Source organism: Halyomorpha halys, unplaced genomic scaffold, assembly GCF_000696795.3.
Source record: "Halyomorpha halys isolate HHAL.00 unplaced genomic scaffold, Hhal_1.1 Scaffold41.1, whole genome shotgun sequence".
Classification (NCBI taxonomy): domain Eukaryota; kingdom Metazoa; phylum Arthropoda; class Insecta; order Hemiptera; family Pentatomidae; genus Halyomorpha; species Halyomorpha halys.
In genome coordinates this window covers 246,528-271,889 of record NW_027115338.1, presented here as the reverse complement: position 1 = coordinate 271,889, position 25,362 = coordinate 246,528, and the positions used below count along the sequence as shown (strand labels likewise).

At 31.1% G+C, this 25,362-nt stretch overlaps 1 protein-coding gene across 3 annotated transcripts in view; it reads right to left on the bottom strand.

Moving 5' to 3' along the window:
• LOC112210022 (growth hormone secretagogue receptor type 1-like) overlaps positions 1 to 25,362 on the bottom strand; it is a 372,925-nt gene that overhangs the window by 291,411 nt on the left and 56,152 nt on the right. The window lies entirely within an intron of this gene.

The following is a 25,362-nucleotide window of genomic DNA, read 5'->3' as shown; positions in this document are numbered from 1 at the left end:
GAAACGCACAGTGGCAAACGTTCCCTCCGCCAACCTCCACTCTTCTCTCAACTAGATCTGTTCCACCAACCACTTCTGGAACTGTATTTACAATTGATAAATAAACATTACAGGTAACGTTAAAATACCAAAGGTAGTAAAAGGTAATACCCAATACGATTTATTCCGTTTTCACATAATAAAGCATTCACTAATTAATTGTTTTTTTCTGTTTTAGAGGAATCAGGAAAAAAAAGGAACTGTATGGATTATATCGTGTCTCTCCCCTCCTAAATCCTCCACTCCGTACAGTTCTTGATAGGAAAAAGTGGATGTTGGAACAGACCTACTAATTTGACTGGACTATCTTAAAGATTAGGAAACCTTTCCTTTTCTCTCCTCGACCAGCTTCAATAATATAATAATATCTTCAATAATAAAAATTGCTCGTATAAGTTTTTTACAACTAATTTCCATTAGTATTGCAATATTATAAGTATACCATGTCAACTGAACTGGGTAGAAGGAAAACTATCAGACATGAAATAATACGAAGTTGTTATTATAATACAATTTCTTAAAATAAAATGAAATGAAAAAAAATAGGTACAACATAATAATAAAATCATGGAATTTAGAATAGTGAAACCGAAATCAATGAGACACCTGAGCTTGAATTTGGGAAATTAATTCCACTGATACAAAGACTTCAAGAATTTTACAAATTATCGTCAGTCAACCTTGTACGGTGGTTTGATTTATTAACTTTCATTAATGAAAAGAACTGTTCACATTTATAAGTACTGCCAAACGCACAAATTAATCTTCTTTGAATTTTCTAAGCTGCGGAAAATGGCCGTCTTCGAGGAATTTTTGTAGAAATCGCACAACTCTACGTCTTCAAATTCAGATTTTAGGAGTGAGTTTTCTTGAATCTCGATCAACTCCATTTGCAAGTGTATTGAAGCATTTTTCACATTACATTCTCTTTGGAGCAGTAAATAAATTGAAACAGTCTTCCATGTTTTTTGAAACCACTAAATCTGTTCGAAAATTGCTCCGACAGTAACTTCAGTTCTTCAGCATATTGAGCATAAGGAATATTTTCATACGCAGAGAGCGTGGTAAAATAGTAACTGTTACCAGACAGTATCAGTGCCTCCCACAGGCGGATTTTGTTCTGAAACACTTTCAAATGGCTGTACAAATCATTTACTGTCATTGTTTTTTAAGTTTCGAATTTAAACCATTCAAATAGCCTGTAAGGTCGACATGAAATGCTAAGCCACATAACCATTTTGGGTCACCCAATTCAGATAGTGGCTTATCTTTTATTTGCATAAAATCTGCGATCTCATTTCTAAGCTCGTAAAACCGTTTCAGCATTTTCACTTTGCGTAGCCATCTGACTTCACAACAATATGTTACGTCCTCATATTCGGCTGATATTTCATCCAAACGCCTTGAACTGACGATGGTTAAGCCCTCGGGGTCGAATAAAATTGATGGTTTTTACTTCCACATTCATAACATTCTGGAGTCGAAGGGACTTCGAACACATGTTCTGTTACAGTAGGTCAATGTAGTTTTTATATCATTAGTCATTATTTCTATACATCGGACAACAGTTCGTCTTGACAAACTAATTTTTCCAGATTAATTTTCTTTATAGAACAAAAAATACTACAAATTTCTAACATACACTCCTTGATAAATTCTCCTTTGGCAAATGGTTTTAATGACTTTGGCAATTTTGAACTAACTATAAGACTAGTTTTCACAACATTATCATATTATGTTCTTTGTTTATGAAACATTTGCTGTTGTTCCAAATTTGTGGCATGCTTCCGGATTTTGTCTTTTCTTGTTTGTCCTGTCAGTGAGTGCAGCATAGGATGCTTAGCTGAGTAATGCCTCTTTATATTGAATTATTTCATCACTGAAACGGATTCATTACACAGCACACAAACAGGCTTACCATTGTGCAAGATAAAAAAGAATTCTTCAGTTCATTTTTCTTGAAAAAGGCGACCGTCTGCATCTACTTTTCGTTTCTTTCCACCAGACATCATTTTCGTTCGATAAACTTAATAACAAAATGTAATTATTAAGCACTCAAGATGCATACAAAGTCACAAAGCAAATTGACGACACTACCAGTTCGCTAGGATATTGTTTGTGGAAGTTATCACCTCAGTAGCTCAAATAGAACTGAACTAAAGTTCGGGCCATCCACCCGGTTATGTAGGCAAAATGAAGGAATGATCAGGAATCGTCTATTGTAGAACAATTGAGAAGCAATAATCTTATGTTGCGCCGCCAGTGAAGCCGCCTCACTCTTTGATGATCGCCGGCACTTGGCTTGCTCGCTAACTTGATTCTGTGAGTATGAGTAAGTAGTGTAATATATATTTTTTTATTGGGTTTTTCAAAATGTCTCGCGGGCTGAATCAAATCTTACACGGGTGTTCCCCACATATAGCTTAGATGCACTATAGCTAAAGTATTGATACAATAAATTATGAAGCCCCGAGTGAGATCAAACTTAATTAGACGCTTAATGAACACTGGATGACTGTTTTGTCCTTCTTATCTCAAGAATTAGATAAAGAAAACAGGCTTTGAGAGAACTGCTGTAACAAGTAATATCTCTTATCAGAGGATAAGTTACGGAAAAATGGTTCCCATCTTTGGCTAATCAGAGTGATTAACTGCCGCGAGGAAATTGTGTTCTAGTTTAGAATAAAGACAACTTATATCTTTTACTTTCATAAGTGGGATTATGTCCGTTAATAATTCCTTTTATATTTATCTTTACCCCGATTGTCATTTTATTAAAGTTTTTGATTGTCTATATACCTCCTCCTCCACATTTTTTATATCACTCTTTTATCATTACATTCAATCAACCTTTTTTTGTATATTCTTATTGTAGCACTAATTAAGGCTTACACTATAGCTTGAAACGTCGGCAGAAAATAAAGAAATTAACTAAACCTTAATCTTATTAATTTAATTTAATCTTAGTAATAAAATCAATGTTACAGCTATATTAGTGGACTACTTTGTCCGATTTTTTCTAAATTTTAAATAATTAATGTAAGAAACTACTATACCAATGAATTAAAATACAGTTTTATGTTTTATATTAAATACTGAAAAATAAATACTAGTAACATAACGTTATAGGACATTATTCGTCATTTTAAAACACAAAACGTTTAATAAAACTTTTTTGTAAAACAAAACTTAGTTGAAGATTTTTTTATAGTGTATTTGCGTATGAAAACATCAGAATACTCTACAGCGTTACTACTTCCCTATTACATTAATATTCTTGCTAAAAATAATTAATCTTATTTTCGTTTTTATTGTATATTACTTTTTTTTTAATTAGAAATGGATATAAATATTTTTGTTTTATATAAATGTAATTATGATTAAGGATTCTGGCTGATTTTTTCGGGGAATTGTATCACTACCCAGTAATCTCGAATAATTTATTATGAATTTTCATACATTTACATTTCTGCATTTTACCATCAATTTGAATATAAATAAAATTAAGCAGTTACGACATTATGGTGCTTTTAAAGAACTCTATCCATACCTAATCTAATGAACAATTAATGATCAGTTGTTAAATACAAGTCGTGCAAGATGATGACTTCACGTACACAATTAATGGATATGAATGCTAATTGAATTCTTTTGTTTTCTATGATTTTTTATCTAGAATGATGACAGTGAATTACCGATCGAAATCATAACGAGTTATGCCATCTTAACAGTTAGACCACACGCAAACCTAGGAGCAGTCATTATCAAGAGTTACGATATTAAGTTGGATCACTCCATCACTCTACTACAGAACTCATTATGTTTTAAATTCTTTCTCACAAGTAATTGATGATATATTAATAGTATAAGTTTATTTATTTATTAATTTATTCTACCAGCATGAATTATCTTCTTCTATAAATAATGTCAAGATGCTATGTGGACAAATTCGAACCTATACTGAAGAAGTTGATAAATCGACTTATCAAGTTCTTCACATGAAGTATAGAAATAGGATATGAATACTTCTTTCTTACTGAAGTCATGAAAAAAGAAAGCACCTACTGCATATAGAAATATGTGTCCCATATATATAGTGCCAAATCCCAGTTTTTGACAAACTTTTTATTGTTTAATTTACGATGGTTAAGGGTTTACGACGAAATTGTTAAGTTATGTTTATCATTCAACGTATAACTTAATGCTCCTAATGTTACTATTATATTATTTTCGCTTAAATACGCAATAGAGAAACCCTATGAATAAACATACTAATTAGTTACTTTATCGAATTAATTATCTATAATTGGAGTTTTAGGATCGTCAGCAATACTTTTTCGTACTGTGTAATAGAAATCAATTTTTGAAATTAATTGTTAGTTTAATGAACAAGATTTTATGCATTGAGTTCCCAGATTATGTCAAAGTTACTGTATGTGATTTCAATTTGATTCTTACCTACGTATTTAGAAAGCAAATGATATAAAATAATACCACAGATCAGACTAAATTGTATATTCTAACGTCATGTTTGTAAGATCTGCTCTCAATAACGCCAACTTACCTGAAACAAATGACGAAAAAATTATAAAATTGAAATTGATATTCCCTCAGCATATAACCAAGTACATTTATATTCCATTTTATACATTAAATACTTTCAATTTACCTATAGGTTCGTCTTTTTCAAATATTTAGGTTTAAAAATATGTTATATAATTACAAAAGGTTGAAATAATAATACTTAGGTATTGATATCTTGTGGGAGGAACTAGTCCACCAAGAAGTGATTATTGAATGTCCCAGATGGGAATCTAACACACAACGTTCCAAGACGGACTCTATGGGAACTACGCCCCAGCCCGCGCGGCTATAACGCTCCTAAGTATAATAACTTAGCAGGACGAAGGTTCTAAAGAGTAACTTCTTCTATACCATGATAAAATGAAACATAAAATATTTTAATCACAAGAGGAATGCAGTTAAATATTCGTAATTAACAAGACCAACGATGGTGGAAGGAGATGATAAGGTCAGGATCACGCTCGACCGCCAAATGTTTACTCAATTAACGATTAACCAGGATTGGACTGAATTCCTAATGTAGCTCTAAAGATGGCTCTAAGGAAACAGCCGGATCTTTTCATCAATCTCTTCAATTCTTGCATTCGTGAAGGATTAATTTCGAAACTTTGAAAGATACAGCACCTCGTACTTATTCCAAAGGGTAATGGAAGACAGGAAGACCCGTCAACCTAACGTCCAAATAGTTTATTGGATACTATGGGTAAGATATTTGAGAAAATCAAACGCAATCATGATCTATGCACGTCTCCGCCTCAATGTTCACACGAAATACATCAGCGCCATACATTCTAAAGTAGCATACTGACTGTCATGTCTCATGCCAAAAGTATGGAGAGTCGCAGAAGGCTTCTCTGATACTGTTGTCTCCTCATGGTGTTATATGCAGCTCCAATTTGGAAAGAAGCTATAGTTACCAAATCATCTAGGAGACAGATGGTTTCAGTTTATCGCAGAATTTCTTTAAGGACAACTGTCTTTGTGTGTCTGTTTCTGCAGTAACTCGTGCTTTACGCACTGTTACCTACGTACCACTTTAAGAGGTGTGCGTGATAGCCCGAATGCCGCCTGTGGAACTCCTTGTAGAAGAAAGAAATAGGCATTATGGACGACGCTTTCACGTTTCCAGAGAAAAAGAGCGAAAAATAACCATCGACCAGTGGCAGGAGCGTTGAGAGGCTGCAAATTCCGGGAGGTGGACACGCAGGTTAATACTAGATGTGGGCTTGTGGGACGGCCGTCAGCACGGTGAAGTGGATTTTTACGTAACCCAATTGTTGATCGAACATGGATGCTTTAGAGCCTACCCGTACCGATTCAAACTGTACAGTACCGCAGAACACCCTGGAAGTCAAGATGTCGAGGAAACAGCGAAGCACGTGTTTTCCACTTGCATTCGCTTTGCGGCAGAAAGAAGTGAATTGGAGAGAGTGTATGGAGGACGCATCACACCAGAAAACGTGGTGAGTCATATGTTACACTCAGACGAGTATTGGAACGGAGATTCACCACAGTCGTCCTTAAACGTTTGAGAGCGGAAGAGAGGGCTAGAAGGCAATGAAAACAATTCGAAGAAAATAAAGAGGTGACACTCAGACATTTCCCTTCGTGAAGTAATGCCTACCAGGTGTAAGGAGGTGGTTTCAGTGGGTAAAAATCCAACACACAGGCAGGTACGGGCCTTTCCGTGTCTTTTGAAGATTTCTACCTATCCTCGTAAAAAAAATAAATAAATAAAAACACACACACTTAAATTAAAAATTTTAAGGATTGAGTGGAATTCGGTGCTTTAGTGCAGTCTTAAATATCAACTGCGTTCGCCCAAATGTATTGGTTTATTATTTTTACGTAAATAGTCCTTTTGTAATTGGTTGGGTGCTTAGACTGTTTGTCAGTTAAGCATGGTAATAGTCGGAATTGACGAGCATTTATCTGTCTGTTACGTTGTGTATGCGGATTCCAGGTTAGTTCTTTGTGCTAATACAGTCCTTTTGAGCGGTTGCTCAGCGTTTTCATGACACATTAGGTGTAAATAAGCAAGTAATTAAACTTAAAATTTAAGCTGTTGCTTTAATTACTCAAAAAGGTAAACAGTCAAGCTTAAAATATAATAAGATTAAAGTAGAATAACCAACTGTTTATAAAATAAATAGCTAATTATAATAGAGGTATTTAAGTAAAAATGTATATTGATCATTTTTTTTTTTTTTTTATAAACTCTAGTAATTTAAACGTTAGAGAGAATGGTATAAATACATTCAAAGTATAGGCCTAATAACTAACCCTCTGCTTAAGGACGTAATTTCGATAGATTAGAAAAACAAAATACAAAAAATGTCATTTCTAAAGGTTTCTAATGCTAAAGAAAAAATGAGGAATAACTGCAGTTTATTTTTGTTTTGTTATTTATAATTTTTTAGTCATTTAAAAAATATATATTCAGGCTTATATTAATAGGGAATAAAAACTTCAAACTTTGTATATTCTTTTTAATTTCAAGTGATCTTCTTACTAATTATAACTCCCGTTTTTTATTATCACATTTCTAATCAAAAGAGCGGTAAAATGACGCTACATAAATGTTATGTAATTAGGCTAATTAATTTATATAACCCTTTAATCTTCCATTGACAATTACAGTTGCCTGCAAAACTCCTTTTACTGCAAATTTTCATTTGAAGGAGGCCTGTATTACAACACTTCACAATTACTGTTGAATCTTGACACTCAGGAATAAAAAAAATAATAATTCATACTCGAAAATATGATCACAATAATTAAGGAAAACATATTAACTGAAACAAAAACAAACTTATGTCCAAAAATGTTAGGTCCGATGCTAAAAATCAGCTGATTATTTTAAATGTTGATTTTTTTGTTACCATTTTTCTGAAAAATTAAAAAAAAAAAGAATAGACTAACATGAAATTGATGGTGATTGTGTTTTTTGTAGAGATATTAGATATTATCATGAAAAATTCTAAGGGGAATAAAATAATTATTAAGGAATTAAAAAAGAACTATATTTTAAGAAGTTGAGAAGGAACAAAGTCTTAGAGACCTAAAAATAATGAGAAGGATCACACATAAAGTCGTGATAAAAACAAAGTTAACCCACTTTGTCTTACTCCTTTTTAGATAAGAGGCTTCTGAAAATCTTAACCAGACAACGCCATCAGGGAGTACTTTGTACCATTTTAGTGAATACTCTCTCAGACGTTAGAGCTTAAAGACTTTAATAATAGAGATAAAATTGGACTATACTAAAAGGTGATACAGCATATGCTTATAATTATTTTTTTATAATATGAAACATTAAAACAACAACCGCTCAAACTTTCAAGTCACTTCTCTAGTGACAAAAAGTTTGGCATCATCGAATGAACACACAAAGGTTTGATAGAAACTTTTTCGGTGTCGAGCATGCTAAATCAGGAGTTCTTTTCCTTGGATTGTTCAGAAAACTATGTCAAAAGTTAAAAGTATCTGAAATTGCAATGGCTAAAATTAAAAAAGTCTGATCTCTTTTTCCTTCTTTACAAAATAACTTTCATATCTGAGATGCTTTTCTGTTTTTTTAGGACAGTAAACCTATAGCTGGACAAGGAAGACCTATAGACCACACACAATCCTTTTCCATAAAATTAATAAATACATCGTCTTTATTATCTTTGTTAAGTTGTTGCATTCTATGGAGGAGAACAGTTAACATTCGTTCCCCATTCCACCAGAAATCCTTTTGTACAGGTTTCCATAGGAACAAAAAAACATTTTGTTCCTAATTTTTTCTTAACAGGGCGCTATGTGAACGCACCGCCCCAGAATCTTGTTCCAATGCACGAAATCGTCACTTGTAACTTTTGGACTTACTAAGCCATTACACCTTTGTAAATTTATTAAATTTACAATTTTTTTCTAAAGTAATGTCGAGCAATAAATTGTTAATTTAATATTAAGGTTTTGTAATGTGTAAAAATTAATAAGTAAATAAAATCGCTGATTTGGCTATTTATTGAAATTGATTTAACTCACTTTGTTATACTACCTATAGTTTACCCATAGAATTTTATGCAATAAATAAAAATTGATATCTCGAATTCATATAATGATAATCAGCCACCTTATAGAACTTCAAATAGAATTCTATGGACTCCAAAGTAGTTTGGTAGTAAAGACCTGAATATTCGAATCGAACATCAAAAACATGTCGTAAATGTTGTAAATGATCCTGATAAAGATGTAAATTTTTCTCTAGACACTAAGAGATGTCATTACGAAATCGAAGAGGCTGTCAAGTAGAGTCATTTGACGGGAATACCTCGTACCCTCATCGATATGGAGTACGCTCGGAGTCGGAAGGACCTCACTATGTACGGCATTCACTTCTTATAACTTGTGACCCTGAAGTCGTTTTCAAATGCAAATGCTATTACCTTGGCTGGCTGCTTCTCTTTAAAGAGATCTTCCGCACCTTCTTAGAGCCCTTCTGCTAACAGCGTTTGATTTATCGTCTTCGACAACCATCACTTCACAACCACTTTTGTTTGTTTATTGCAACGAGGTCAAGTCGCTGCCATCATTCCTAGGCCAGGCTTGCGAGAGACTAACAGTGTGATCTGCTTGCGGGAAAGTTTTTCATTTTATAAGAAATTATATGCCATAATGTTACCTAAAATATGGAATTTTATTCGTGTAATTTAAGACGCATAACCGATATCATTATTTAATAAAAATTGAAATCTAATTAAAATGAGGCATAGGTATTTGTTAGAAAACCCTAATAGGCTAATTACAATTATGACGAAAATGGGGATGTATCGTATAACATCTCTTTTAATTCTACTTGGTTTCTCAAATTTTTTATAGAAAATAATTCAGTTCTGTTTTTTAATGTATAAGTTTGTTCTTTTTTTTTCATTGTAATTCCAAATTGGATTTTAAGTTATATTAGCGATATATATAGTTTTGGATTAAAACCTGACATGACATATGGCATTCTGCACCTTTTTCCAGTTTTAATCGGATTGGTATGCTCTACAGCATCTATGTTCGATCAACAGTTGGGTAAAATAAAAACAGTCGGCAAACATACCACAAACCAACATTGGGTGTCAACCAGCAAATTCAACGAATGTTGATCCCCTCGGGATGGTCACCTTAAAAATTGTGTCGTACATGACGTTACACAGAAGAGGCCCTAATACGGAGCCCTGTGGAACACTTCCAGTCGCCTTGTAACTCATTCAGCCAATGTCTGAATGATTAAACAGAACTCTATCTCTAAAGTAATCTGTGAGACCTCTCATAAGATAGACTAGAACCACCATAGTCCGTAGAGCATCTAATATACAGGATTTTGTCCTCTCAAGGCCTCAATATGGATTTCTTTAAGAGCGATCCTCGGTAGATGCAACTGAATTAGTTGTCGAGACGCCCGTACAGAAATTTCAGGAGCAAGGTGGAGAAGAGGTGCTAGTTTGTATGAATGTGCTGATTTGATAAAAATTATGCAGTATAACTAGTCATTTTTAGACTGCTGCATGGAGATTTGATAATTGGGATTGATATCTTGAAGTTGTTAATTATATTTTACTACAGAAGAGATTCGCAATTTATTTTTTAATCTTCGAATATATTAGGTGACCTCAATAGTAAGAAAATCAATTTTGATTTATGAACATAGTTTGGGATGCAATTTCATAATAAAAATAAGAACAAAATACAGTGATTGTTGGGATAGCCTGATTTCTTGAATTATTATTAACACCTAAGTCTTTGGTGGGTTGTCAAAGGTGGGTCAAATTCAACAATAGTTCCAGAGATTTTCCATGAAAAAAAACTTAATAGTATAAGGTTTGTGTTGCAGACAACAGACAAAAATTGACTTTTTATTTTCAACATTCTAGAAATATTTAAAAAAAAAACCAATTGAATAATTTATAATAAAATAAAAACAGTAAATAAAATTTTCATTTTGATCAAGAAACGAGGTTGTAATATTAAAAACAAGCTGGCGTCATGAATATAAAAAAAAAATTAGATTAGGACACCACTAAATTGAAAAATAAATAAATAAAATAATTTTTAAACAATGTATTTCCAGACATGCTAAATTCAAACGTTTCCCTTCCATATAAGATAAAGTGTTCGAAAACTGTCGGTGCTTATATTCCCAGCTTTAACGTCTTCATTAGCCTAGGACACGGTCCTTCCTCAGTAAGAAGGAAGATATAAGAACTGGTCCTCCTGATGTTTTTGTCACTCCGACTGGTCTTGACCTTCTACATCCAAACCAATAACCGTTCTTTGGCGCCGTATTCAGTCAACTAAGTCCCAAAATGAACAAATACGACATAGGCAGTCACATAAAATTTTCAACGTGAAAGCAGAGTACTTGGTATAAGATAATTGGATACTTATCATTAAATTAATAACCGATGTTATTTAAATCGTTTTTTAAAACTTTTTATGAGCCTCTATGATCAAATATCTCAATCGATGAACAAAATGATTCCGTTGTCTTCGATTTTGTTTTCTAATGTTGGAAATGTTAGTTTATTGTTCCAGAAACAACCTGTTTTTTCCCATGATATAAAAGTGTGGAGCAATAAATATTCAAAAAAATGAGAATGAATTTGGGAAAAAAAACTTGGTCCCGAAAGAAATGTGGATAAAAATGTAGTTGATTTCAGCTGATTTTATGTAATAAAAATATATAAAAAAGTTAGAGTTCATCCTGTATATTAATAGAAGAATAAAGTAAAACCAGGGTAATATTAAAAATGGTTGTTAGAATTTTATCCTAAAATTTTGTACTAAAATCGCGCGTACCCCCCTACAACCCGTTTTTTTTTACAATGTTAAACATAAAAAAGGATATCCACCGGTCTTAATTGAACAACTAGTTTGAATTTTTATTATTTTTTTTTGTGATGCAAACAGCGTGGAATACTAAGCTCAAAGAAAATTTAACTTTTCATAACTCCTTACTAAAGACACTGGACTCATTTAATATCCTCAATTCATGTTCACTTCAAGTCTCAAATATCGATGACATACTTCACAGCAGAACAGAGTACATTTTCACTAACTTCAGGCAAAATTTACTCAACCTTACGGCGAAATAATCCATCAATATATTCTATGTTTAAGAGCCCAATAGACTAGCTAATTTAGGGTAGTACTCTTTCGACCAATTGTTCTGTTGTTTTATTTGTAACTACTCTATTATAATCAGTACTTAAACGGCATTAGAGATGTCACATTCCACTCGCTACGCTTGCTCATAAGATAAACAAAACCTCGAAAGATTTTTCAGTTGAGGTTGAAACTTTAATTTGTGTTACATATTTCAGTTTATGGTGTCAGATTATTATAACCCAGAACAGCAGGACTGGTTGACGGAATTATTAAGTATACAACCGGCCTTCCCCTTCGAATTACCGTATAACGGGTTGTTTCGGGAACAATAAACTAACATTTCCAACATTAGGGTAGTATTACAATACCAAATCGAAGACGAGGGGACCATTTTGTTCACAAAGTGATTTAATGCAGTCTAGGGATCAAACTTATATCAACTTTAATTAAAATTAAAATCTGTACTGCTACAACTTAGGAGGGTCAGGGGTTCAGTACTTTGTAAGGAAGTACTGTTACTAGGCCAACTGTAGTGCAATGAGATGATTTAGGTAGAATCATGCTCGACCGCCAGATTATTATTCAATTAAGGGTACCCAATTTAAGAGGCTGGGTGGAACCCAGGAGAGCTCCAGAACCCACAAGGTTGACTCGCGACTACAAGTCAACCTTAATACGAATTCTTGAAAACTGAATTTTTTTTTTTTACTTTATTAAGTTTATTCACAACTGTAAAAGTATTTTTACAACCAGCGAATGAGATGTAGAGAGAGAGAGAGAGAAAAAAAAAAAAAAAAGTCATGAAGGCATGAAGGTTAAGGTCATCCAACGATGCCTCTCCATTAAAATTGAAATTTAAAAATCAATTTAAGAGGTCCCTATTCCAGCTCCTTCGGAAAAGGCGTCTCGTATCTGATATTAATATTGAATATGTAATATAATTGAAAACTGAATTTAAAATATTTTCTGTCTCCCTGTAGTGTCGATCACTTTTTATAGTTCTTTGAGTAGTGATTAGTTTCCAGTATATTAAGAATCGAAAATAAAAGAACATAAACCATCTTTTTTTTATTTGTTCTTACATATTTCTTATATCGATTTCAACAATCCTTCGGGATTAACAGAGATTCGTAATTGTCCATAGCATCATGCGTGTACACTGGAATGAAAAAGATAAAATTGTTCGCAAGAATTCCAAGGTGAAATGATTTTGGCGAAGCAATCCAGCGATTGTGGCAAGATAATCTTCCACTTGGACTCCACCTTATTAACACGTTTCCAAGGATCAGATTGCAATCGATTGGGTTCTTTTATTACTAGCTGTTTTAGGAATTTCTTCTGCTAATGGTGAGCTTTAAAAGTTATACCGTAAATTCCAGTAGTAATTCTGTCAAAAAGGTATTCAAAAAATTTGAATTTGATGGTAGTAGTAATTCGGTACGATATTAATTTTTAAACTTCAGTTCTATAGGCCTCAGGAAGTGAGGAGCCTAAGTTTCAATCCTAACAAAGGAAAAAGCTTAGCGAAATCCTAACAAAAGAAAATGTAGTTTACCTACCTGAATTTCTACGTGGTTCTTTCGTGGTCAACAAAACTAGCCAACCTACAATTAAAATTTATTTTAAAAAGTAGCCACCGAATAATTCTCAAGTTCTCCGCGGAAAGAATATTTTTGGAGCCCGTTGTAAATTAGCCTTGTTGTCTATTTTGAACTCGTTGAGGATTTTTGACATAATGCTAAAAAAAATTAATAAATTAATTGAAAGCTCTAAAAATTGTAACATTAAATATTTAAATAATTATATAAACCCATATGTAAATTTATAAGAAAAACATGATGGACAGACCAAATGTGGAAACAGAGACAAAACAATTTAAGAATTCCATCGACATACGGTAAAAACAGTTTTTGGATAACAGTAAAATAAAAAGGATTTTGATCAATAACATATTAAGGCAGTATTGCCAGTTAAAAATATAGCATCATCGCTGACAAGCCCTAGGTTCGTTAGATATTCTTTACAGCCTTGTAGGCAATTTTTTTATAGCTTGTAACCTTCGTACCTGAAATAAGTGGTAATGGTCTTTGTTACTGACACTGACACAGAAGATATTCCAACACAAGTACCCAATACAAGGGTATGTTACCCTCTCTTTAGCATTAGGCATAAATAAACTCTGTGTTAGCGATAAGGCACAGTCTCATTTAGATTCTCATCTAGACAGGATTCGAATAGAGTTGTCGGGGGACACTCTATGAGGAACTAGTACATATCAGAATTTTAATTGGGTAATGTTTTATTTGACATCCCTTTTTTTTAAAATTCATTTATTGATATTTACAACTGTACATAAAGGAAATCATAATGGTAATGTACAAGTATGTACAGAAATTACCCATTGGTTGCACTCTAAAAACATTTTTACAATATAAGGTCTCGAGGCCATCTTCTTTTCAGACGCCTCGGAGGATCGTCCAGAATAAAAGAGGAAGCAAGATTAGAAACTAATGGGTTTGAGTGGTTAGGGAGTTTGTAATGGAAGGATTGATATCCGGTTCGGGCAAGATCGGTTACAAATAGAACATTAAAGTCTTTGTGGATGATTTTATTTGTGACAAAGTAGAGAGCATTTAGGATTTTGGATTGTAAGGATTGACATCTCTTAAAAGTGAAGACAAAAAAAAAAAAAATGTTAAAAAATTTCCAATTTGAATTTAATTTATCAATAAAGAAATAAAAAGAATATTGACAGAATATGATCATGTAAATATCAGAACCGGTCTATACAATAACAATAAGTTATAGAGTAAGCTGTCCAACATGAAAGACAATGCTGATAAGATGGAAAAATCAAATGCCATTTACAAGATAATTGTAAAAATTATGAAAAACTATACATTGGTGAAACATCAAAAAAAACCGGAAACTAGAATCAAGCAACATGCAACCGATTGTAGAAATGTAATATAAATTGTACAGCTCTGGCCTACCACAGCATAAAATTGAACCATGAATTCAACTTTGAAAACCCTAAAATAATAGATACAGCACAAAACACAAAAAGCAGAAGATTTCTGTAAGCTATACATATAACAAAAAACATACAAGACACAGTAAACTACAAAACTGACACTAAACACTTAAATACACATCACGCCGACATTCTAAATAGATTCAACGTATAACCATAAAATTCAGAGGAAATAAATGGGCTTAGAACAGTTAAGTCATGTATAAAAAAAAATCACTAAGTTGAATTTAAAATAGAAAATGGGACATATAAACAGGGAGGTAACCAAACGGCACACTGGACATGAGATAAGGTTCAAAGAGGTAGCAAGAAATATAGAGCAATGGTTGTGCTAAAGAGAGGAGAAGAATGCACCAACAAAGAATGATAAAGAAGTGAGAACAGTGTAGAGCAAAGTAAATATGACATGATTTCCTTTATGAAATTAAATTAAATTTCATGAGGTGAATAGAATGGTATGAATTGTAATACATATAGATAAAGATTGTTATTATGGTGGATTATTGTTGTTTGTAGGTTATTAAAGTAAATGAATATGGGACAATTGTACCGGAACGTTGTCCTACAATATGTTAATTTAAAATAAATTACATACAAATTGGAAGTTTTTTAACCTCAAAATGTTTTTATTGAAATTGACTTACCAGACTTCCTAAAAAAGAAAATCCAGAACAAAACACAAGTATTTTTCATAGTTTTTTTACTATTTCATTCCATATGCTGTCAATATCGAGAAAAGAAAAACCTTTTTTAAAAAAAAGTTACTTACTTTCACGCAAAACCGTAAAAAATGGTTAGCGTTTGTTGGTGATTTAGACCTTCCGAAAACGTCGAAACAAAAAAGTCTGCAATATAAATTTTCTTGAAATCTCATTTACCATCATAAATTTATGTGATAAACAAGAAGATATATTTGTACTTTCCTCTAATAGTAGGAAATGGAGCCTAATTATATCAGAATGCTATAGTTAAAACATAATTAAACTCTTTACTTATTTATAGCCATTTCATTATATCTGTACAAAAAAGAGTTTGAAAGATGTATATTCTGTATATTAAAAAAAAATCATACGAATGTGTAAAAAGATACTGAGAAATTTCACCCTTCAGTTGAGAAGTCGGCGGCAAAAGATTAGACCTTTCAATTTTGGTTTATAAGGAGCTATAAGCTACAATATTACAATTATTGTAAACCTAAGGAGGTGATTAAAAACCATTATATGGTAGCTATGGAACGAGCAGTGAATGAGATCAAGCAAAGGCCCCTCTATGATTTTATACCCTTGATTGAAGTCAAATATGAACTAACTCAACCTAAGATATGATGCAGCGAGTTCTTGGAAAACGATTAAAAGATAGTAACAAGATTAAACTTAATAAATTCATTGGTCTAAATTCCTTATGTCTTTAAAACGATTGCACCTAGAAGGCAAAATGGTTTTAATGAAATTTCAAGATTTATATATTTTGACGATCCCACCAAGTCATTATTTTTACATTATTACAAAGTTTTGCTAATGCAATTTTGTTTTAAATAGTGATACAGATCTTCTATACCGATTATAAGGGAAGTTTCATGATTTATAAAATAATTAGTGTATCTTTGTATTTGAGGGAAAACATAATTTATGTGCGAACTGCTAATCTGTAAAGAAGAAATGTGGCATAATGTATAACTTGGGAGTTACAAATATTATTATTTCATAAAATTAATCATCAACAGATAATTTTATTTTCAGATTGAAAAAAAAACATTGTAATAACTAAGAGCAATTTTACCCGTCTTCATGTCAATTAAAGATTACAGGGGAAACTAGACATCTCAATTTTTCTTAAATGTTTCAGAGAACGAATTTCACTCTGAATGCCTGTTCTCTACACGTTGTTTAAGATGGAATGCTTCTCGTTTTGAGTTTACAATCATGTCAAAACTGTATCAGAAACTGTTGTTACTCATTTTTGATAAAAAACAAAATCCAGTTACTCTTTAATTAATTTACCACTAGACTTAAACTAGAACATAGAAAATAGGATAAATAGAAAAAAAACAAACGTTTTTGTACTTTAAGTTTACTAAACTTGTATAATTTAAATGAATGAGTCTGGAGGTTTCTAAAAATTAAATATAACAAATCGATCTCCGACAGTTTATGGAAAATATTTTATGGATTAAGCGTAATTTTATTTTTAATAAAACATTGAAATAAATAATATTTAAATCAATTTCGATAATATTAGGGATTATGATGAAACCCAGAACCCATTGTTATAATTACGTTTTTATTGTTAGTTTTAAGGATAGTTAAAACTACCTAGTATATTCAAAAATGTATTAATTAATGCATCATGAAATAATTATTACATTTAAGATTCAGATTTTATTAAGTAATACATATTTTAATTAAGGAATCAAAGACTATTTTCTTAAACTCAATTAAATGCCCATTCAAAGGATCTAGTACATACTTGAATGACTTATCGGTAGTAACCACTGACGGTTAGAAAATTAATTTTGATACATTATAATTTCCACGTTTTAAATGTTATAGATTGTTCAATTGTTTAATAGAATGATCTAAAAATTGAAAGAATTTTACCATATTTAAAGGAACACTATTTTATCAACTTGGCTTGATCAAAAGATGGCGTCAGTATAAATTTATCTTTCCTAAAGAAATCAACACCAAATGAAGCTGGACACAAAAATTTCCTTTTCCCCATTTCGAATTCTTTACTTCTCATTTTACTAAAGGTCACGGATTTTATACATGTTTTAATAGAAAAAATTAGTCACGACGATATACATTTTTGCGCTCTTGCAAAGGCTGGATTAAAAAAAAATTATCGTAAAAATAAATATGTATTTCTTTTTCTACAAGTTCCTGTACTTTATGATGTTCAGTACTATTCACAAGCTATGAATATACGTTGAACTAGATTAATGTATGAATTTAAGCTATACCTATTTAAAATAAAAAAATATGCAACAAAATTTTAGAAAATGTGTTACTTTGGTATAGTATGTTTAATTAATATTTATTACTTTAATCGGTTTCAAATATTGAAATGGCTGGAGATGTGTGTCCTAGTTCTGGGATAGTTAAGCATGATTTGAGAAAAAAATAAGTAAAATAAAGCTAAAAACGAATGAATTTTTAAAATTATTTTTATAATGGATATGATAACTTAATAAAATGCTTGTAATTAATGGGCATTCGTTCAAATATAATTGCTAAAAAAAAAAGAAAAGAAAATTGGCATTAAATTACTGTTTGACAGTTAAAACTTGGGGAAGTTATAGTTAGGTTTAAAAGTTTTGGCCTTTCAAACCATATTCAGATATAAAATATGTGTGTTATGTGGCATAGTGAGTGTATCATACATTAGGTAATTAATGATCAAATTATGTCATAATCATAATTCCACATAATATAATGATTTTGGGTGTTACCATTCATACAAAATGCCATTACAACATACCTTAAAATAACTTAACATAACTTTTGTATACGAAAATGCCTTAACAGACCAAAATGTTTTATACTTATCAATAATTTGTGACAAAGTATGAAAAGGTTTTTTTGGCACATGTATTAAAACATGGTAATGGGCAAAATATAAATTTTCACTATATTAATGAAAATGTTGTATGTTGATATAGAAGTCGATTACCGTAATTCGATATCAATATTATACTCTTAAGAATATAAAATCAGCCTTCAAAAAGTCAGTATACCAAAAACTTCAATTCATAAAAAAATGCAGCTACTTTTATGAACATGTTTTATGAACGAACGCCTCAAATGTTATTAATAAAATGATTTTACTTATCATACTAGCTCATATGCAAAATTTCGCACTATCAGAAATTCTCCAGTTTCAATAAAGTAAATTATTAATAGATGTTGTTTTTAGTTATGTGATTCCAGTTTACATATGATTTAATTTTGTAAAAAATACCCCTAGTAATAAATGCCGATAACAATACACGAATTGTAAAGGAGGTAAAACTAATGCAGATTATCTTGTCTTATTCTCTTCTAAAACAAGTTAACTATGAATGATCTGAATGAAATTTATATGGCGTTTCCTTAAATCAAACCATAGTTGAAAAATTAGGCACGTAAATGAAAAAAAAGGGAAGAAAAATAGAAACTTAGGTTCCAGATTACCCAAATTTAGGATATGATGGATTCGAGAATGCTAGGTCCTTAAAAGACAAATAGGTTCTAGTTAAAAAAAAAAAAATTAAATTAGCAGCTATTGTTAATAAAACTGCAGCTGCACGCCTGTATTGTCCACAAAGCAGGGTAAGGATGAATGAATAAGTAAATAAAAAGATAGGTTCTGGTTGAAATAAACATGATAGCATAAATATTGCTACATACGTACACAATATACATGATAACAGCGAAAAAGACGCTGTAATTTCAGGAAATGCTGTGATTTCCATCACATTAATTTTAAATAAAAAAATTTTTTTTTTCTATTTAAAACAATATGTGAGGGTTTATAGCTATTCTTAAATCCTATATTATTTATACTTTCAGATTCGACTCGATAAAAAATACATATTCATAAATACCAGAAGAACCTAGAGGACAAGACCCACACTCGAAGAAAGCAGAGAGGACGATAGGCTAAGGGGAAGGTGCTATGCAAATTAGCTTCGTGACTGATGAGAAGTAGTGAGTACACAGTGCGTGTTTGTACTGCCTCCCAGCAGATATAGATTATTGTCTCGGGCAAAGTTATGTATGGTCACGTACGATTGTAGGATCTGTCTTCTAGGAGGATAATTCTTTATAGCCTTGCAACCTATTTGGCTATTTGAGAATAATCAAAATAAATGAACAGAATTAGTTAGTGTCTTTACAGGTTATTGATAATTCCAAACGTGTTCAAAATAGTAAAAATATAAATATAATCCATTTATTATTAATATTCTTTATTTATTTGTACCCCTGTATTATAATGCGCATGATTTACGAAAGAGGATATATATTATTTCTTTAGAGGATTTATTTGTGTTAGTACAAAATTGAGAATATTGTATATGTAGGAGAATCTATCAAACGTAAGATTTCATCATCATTTTTCTGGATTTAGAATTACAAATATATATATGTAATATCATAGAAAAGTTAAAGGTTTTTATGTCCAAAATTCTTGAAAGACTTTTTTTTTTTTTGCAAAGTCTACTTTTTCTCCTTTCCCCTTTCAATTTTTATATTTAAAGGAGGTAAATTATTAGAATAAGTTAAATTATGTAGAAATAAATGGAGCTCTAAAATTTCAATTTTGTGTGCTCATAAATTATATGAATATCAAGTAGATAACCATGTAAATAATTAGTATGTTCTAAGATTAAATTTCATTAAATATATACAATAAATTTGTCGATTATGTTGCAACCAGAGGCCTGTTTCACAATGAAAGCCAATAGTATTAGTCCATAAATACAAGTAAACAAACTATAAAGTACATGCAATAACACATCTCGTTTCATGATAGGTACGACTATTAGTGGTAGTATTACATGAGTTTAAAAGTAAAAAATTATCTGAAAGAATTGTCTAAGTCATTGAAATTGTAACAAACAAACTACAAGATTAATAGTATTAGCTCTTACTTTATTCTGAAACAGGGCCCAGGCGTCACAGGTACTTGTCATATATCTCGCCAGCCTGGTCACTTGTTTCACCACCAATCACACCTTTTTCGGAAACCGGTTAAATTTACACCACCACAATAGCATAGAAATTCAGAACAAGACATGAGGAGAAGACGGCGGCATCCTTGTGCCGGGCATATCAGCGGCGCATGAGATGGTGATCTTCATTCATCATTACAGGATCGTGAGATTCAACCATTCTCTCTCCTTTACTTCCCCTTTCGGGGATTAAATTTTATATTATCATAAATTGTGTAATCACATTAAATTATTCCAAAAAATTCTCACAATTTGCTTCATAAAACTATAAATATGCAATAAAGGGCTCCTGGACGTATCCGGCCTCTGATGATAACAAAACGAAAATTGAATTTTTTTTAAAGATTGTATATCTTACATATTTCTTCAATGCGGGATAATTTAATCTATAACTTACATCTTTATCGATATCTTAATAACTAGTTACATATCAAATAACTATTAAAACGAAAGACAAGCATCTGGTATGTAACTTTTATTTTTAATATATAACTTGGAATTTTATTGAAATCATTGCTGTAACCCATTGATTAGTGAATTAATTAATTCGTAGTGTATTAAAGTCACCTGAAATAAATTTTAACTATTCGGTTTGTTCCAAAGAAATTAATGACGTTAATCATACTTGTCAAGTATACAAACTTCTAAATCTGCCTTACTTGGCATAATTGAATGTAAGATAATAGCATCGCATCAGGAGGTTTAATAAATTAAATTCATTATTTTTTTTTATTCGACTAAATTGAAATCTTAAGTTGTTTTTTCGCTTTCCTAATTTAAGCACCGCTGTTACTATTAAATTGTGTAATCGGCCAATATAATTAACATTAATTCCAAGTTGTGTATTATCTTAAAACTGGTTTTAGAACTTAACTTAGGAATTCGATGATAGTTCCTCGTAAGGTAGGGATAATCATATTTATCGATCCTCTATTAACGGGAGAATAAATTAAACATTCAGCGGTCCAGATAGTTAGTTATCAGTGCTAATTTATCTTCTTAATTAATTGATTAGTGGATGCAAAACAATAATAAAATCCTATATGTCTCATGCCAAAACTACGTTTTAATCCTATTTAACATGAAGCTAAAATTAAAGAATGATTAGGCTTAATTCATATAAATTAGCGGAAAAAAATAATCAATTTAATGATGTATACATCATCGAATAATCAGTTTTCGAAGATGATTAGGTGAAAATAATGATAAAAATTTGCAAGCATAAATTAATTTTCAAAAATTACTAACCTCATGTAGTTTAATTGCCTTATTATTATGTCCGATAAATCATAAGTCTATCAACATAAATAAAATTTAAAAAACAAAAAAAGTCAAATAAATATTAATAATAAAAAATAGGGTCACATTTTTTGCTCAACCATTTAAACATTCTGATTATATATATGAATATACTGTGGAAATATTATTATTATAATTGTCGAACAAATAATTATAAGGGCCACTTTTTTTCATATTTTAAACTTGATATATATTTTATCAACTTTTGAGTCTTTTTTTTTTTTAATTTGTTGATATCTTGGAAAAAGACTTCTATAACCTGGACCGGATTTAAATATTGTGCTTCCCTTTGTCTAAGATTTTTTGTTTCCCCCTCATATACTATCCTAAGTGTTGGGGTAGGTCTGGGAATTTTTCTCAAATAATAATCCTTATGATAAAGGAATTAATTTTATCGCACATAACATCACTTATGAAAATAATAACTAACTAACTTAAATAACTAAAAAATAATTTAAATCTTTGTATCTTGGATGTAGTACATATTTATAATACAATCTCTACAGTACGTCAAATAGGTTCAATCTCTTCGGTATTTATATTCATCTATTTGACCTTGCGAATGTCCTTAGTAAATATATTAATCAAAAATATTTTCTATATTTTGCTCGTATATGATATTATATACTAATAAACTATATACATCTCTCATTTTTATAACTAAAATAAAAATTAATTTTACAACCACAAGCAGTCATCTTCCACCTGGTTCTGACTTATTATGTAAATTGGGCACTATCTATAACAGTTATTTAAGTAAAGAACACCAATGGGTTCAAGATGAAATCTTTCCAGCCAGTGGAATTTCAGTTTATTGTACGACGAAAAATTGGGAATTAACAAATCGGTTTTTACATTTAACTACTATTATCTATCATGCGCAAAATCCTCGAACAACTCATTTTGAATCGCCTATACCCTATCCTAGATTCCAATCATATAGTCTCAGATCACCAGCTTGAATTCCGAACATCCTACTCCACTATCCAGCAATGTCATCGTGTGGTGGATGTTGTCTCTTCTTCTTTGGTGAGCGGAGTATATTACACAGGGTTCTTTTTCGTTGCGTTTGATAGAATCTGTCACCCGGGTATGCTTTACAAATAAATAAATTCCTAGTTCATACATACTTTCTCACCATCCGTTCCTCCCTCACTGATAGATTACTCCAAGTCCAATGGTTTCATTGGTCCCTTGTTTCAGTCCGCTGACATTCGTCAGGGTAGTGTGCTCGGTCCCACTCTCAACAACGTCTATACAGCTGACATCCCAACAAATTCTAACACTATCCTCACCGCGTATGCCACTTATATGAGCTCGCAGCTAATAATAATCGTATAATTGCATCCCAAAACTCTTCAATCCCATATCACAGCCCTCAAAGAATGGTGTCGTAATTGGAGGATTAAAATAAATCCCATCAAATTACCTTTACTCCTTACCACCAACAATTTGCGATTCTTGGTTATTACTCATTGTTTTCTTTGTGTTCTGAATTGTCTTATAATGAAATCTATTTTATTACTCTAAGCTAGGAGAGTGGCATTAGCTGTCTCAGTATTTATGGTCTGTATTTACGTTAACTTCCGTCCTGATGCTGATGAAATATAGTGGTTAGTCTATAATTGTCTAAAACTGTAAGGTTTTTTATTCAACACTCGTATCGTCTCTTGATAAGAGAGAGTTTTTCTATCATTGTAGGGAATTTATGTTTAAGGAAACACTGCGTTCCATACCGTCAGCACCTCACCAAGGTGGCGATTATTTTACTGAAGAAGATTGTTGTAAATGTATATAAATTATATACTATCCTATTTACAATTTATTAAATTTATCTTTCCTCACTACCATTCATCTTTCCTCCAACCCAGATTAAGCGTCTAATTAACCTTAAGTGCTTCATATTGATATAAAAATAATTGTCCTATTATCTACTTCGTATGTATTTTCCTTCATCGAGAAAATTAAGTTGCAAATACACGCTTAGTAAGCGGAAGGAATGTGTATTAACTGTTTTTCACTGTGGAAGCAGCGGGTTGAATATGGTCGCACAAGGTGTTCTCGGAATAGACCATAGTTATGCCAAGACCTAATTATATGTTTATACCTATATAAGGCTTTATCGATTGTTAGCTTCGATTATCTGTTGCAAATTGAAATTAGGAGATATAATTTGTAGCAGCAACAACATAATAAGTGGTTTAAAGATTGAATATACCAACTAATAGTCTAACGTGACTATTTTCGTAAAACAGGATTTTTGAAGGTTTCTTTCTTTTTTTAATTTTTAATATAGGAAGAAAACTTTAGACTAGAACATTTTCTACCGTTTCTTGAAACTTAATGTACATTTTTTTGTATATCTTAGGTTAAAAAAAGAAAAATATAATTCTATTCCATATTTGAGATGGCAAACTATTCATGAACTGATTAAATTTTCATTTTTCTGAACTGCCACTTATACCAATACCAAAGAGTGGTGCTTAAGTTAATGATTAACATCATTCAGTGAGAGCGGTTGTTCTTTTTAGTGAATCTCGACCTGGAATATCACTTACTCCCTCGGCAACACCTGGTCATCTGGGGTTAGTGATATAGGAGTTTTGAGTGAATTGAGTGAACGATATTCCATACAGAACTTACAGCGTAACATTATTTAAGTTCTTGTTGCCAATATTTTAAAAAAACTAATGCCTATGTCTTGCTGAAAAAGAAAATATAAAATATGATTTAATCGATAGCAATTTTAAAATTAAAAATGTTTGTTATTATATTGAAAATAATTTATCTTGCTTTCCAGTCTTCTTTAAAATATGAGGTAGCATAATTTCTGTAATTCTAATTCTGTTTTCATTTTTCATTCATAAAATTATAATTGATATAAAATTAAAATAAAAAACATTTCTCTAAAATCTGACTAATCTATACAATTTTATAAAGCTGAAGATTTTGTTTATTTGCAATTAATTTTCTCCATACAATCCATTTTAAAAATCCTGCATTTTATTTTGTATACTAAATGTCTTCTTAAAACCTTACTAATTCAGGTATCTTCCAAATTTTTACCAGTAAAACATTTTTAAAAATTATTATGAAAAGATAAAAATAAATTAATTAAAATAAAATTAATTAGTTTACTGCCAAAAACTAGCTTAATTATTAACGCTGAAATACAGTTTTATTTTATATACTATAAAAAATAAATGATTATTAAAAGTTTCCCTCTTATTATAAATAAGAACATTAAAATAAAACAACACTTATCTTAACAGGCAAGAATTATCTTAATTATTGTCCTTAAAATATCGTTCTATATAAAATAAAACAATATTTTATGTGTTTTGGGATGTTAAAAATTAAAAAAAAAAAAATGTTGATTTTTGAACCTCAAAAAAAAGTAGGAATATACAGCAAATCATGAAAGATGATGATCATGGTGAAGTATTCCACCGTATTTGCTATGGGCCATAATTTTATTCTGGATGTTTTATCTCAGTAGTGAAATCACCTGGAATATTAAGGAAATTTAATAGGAAGTTTCTAGTTTTTTTTT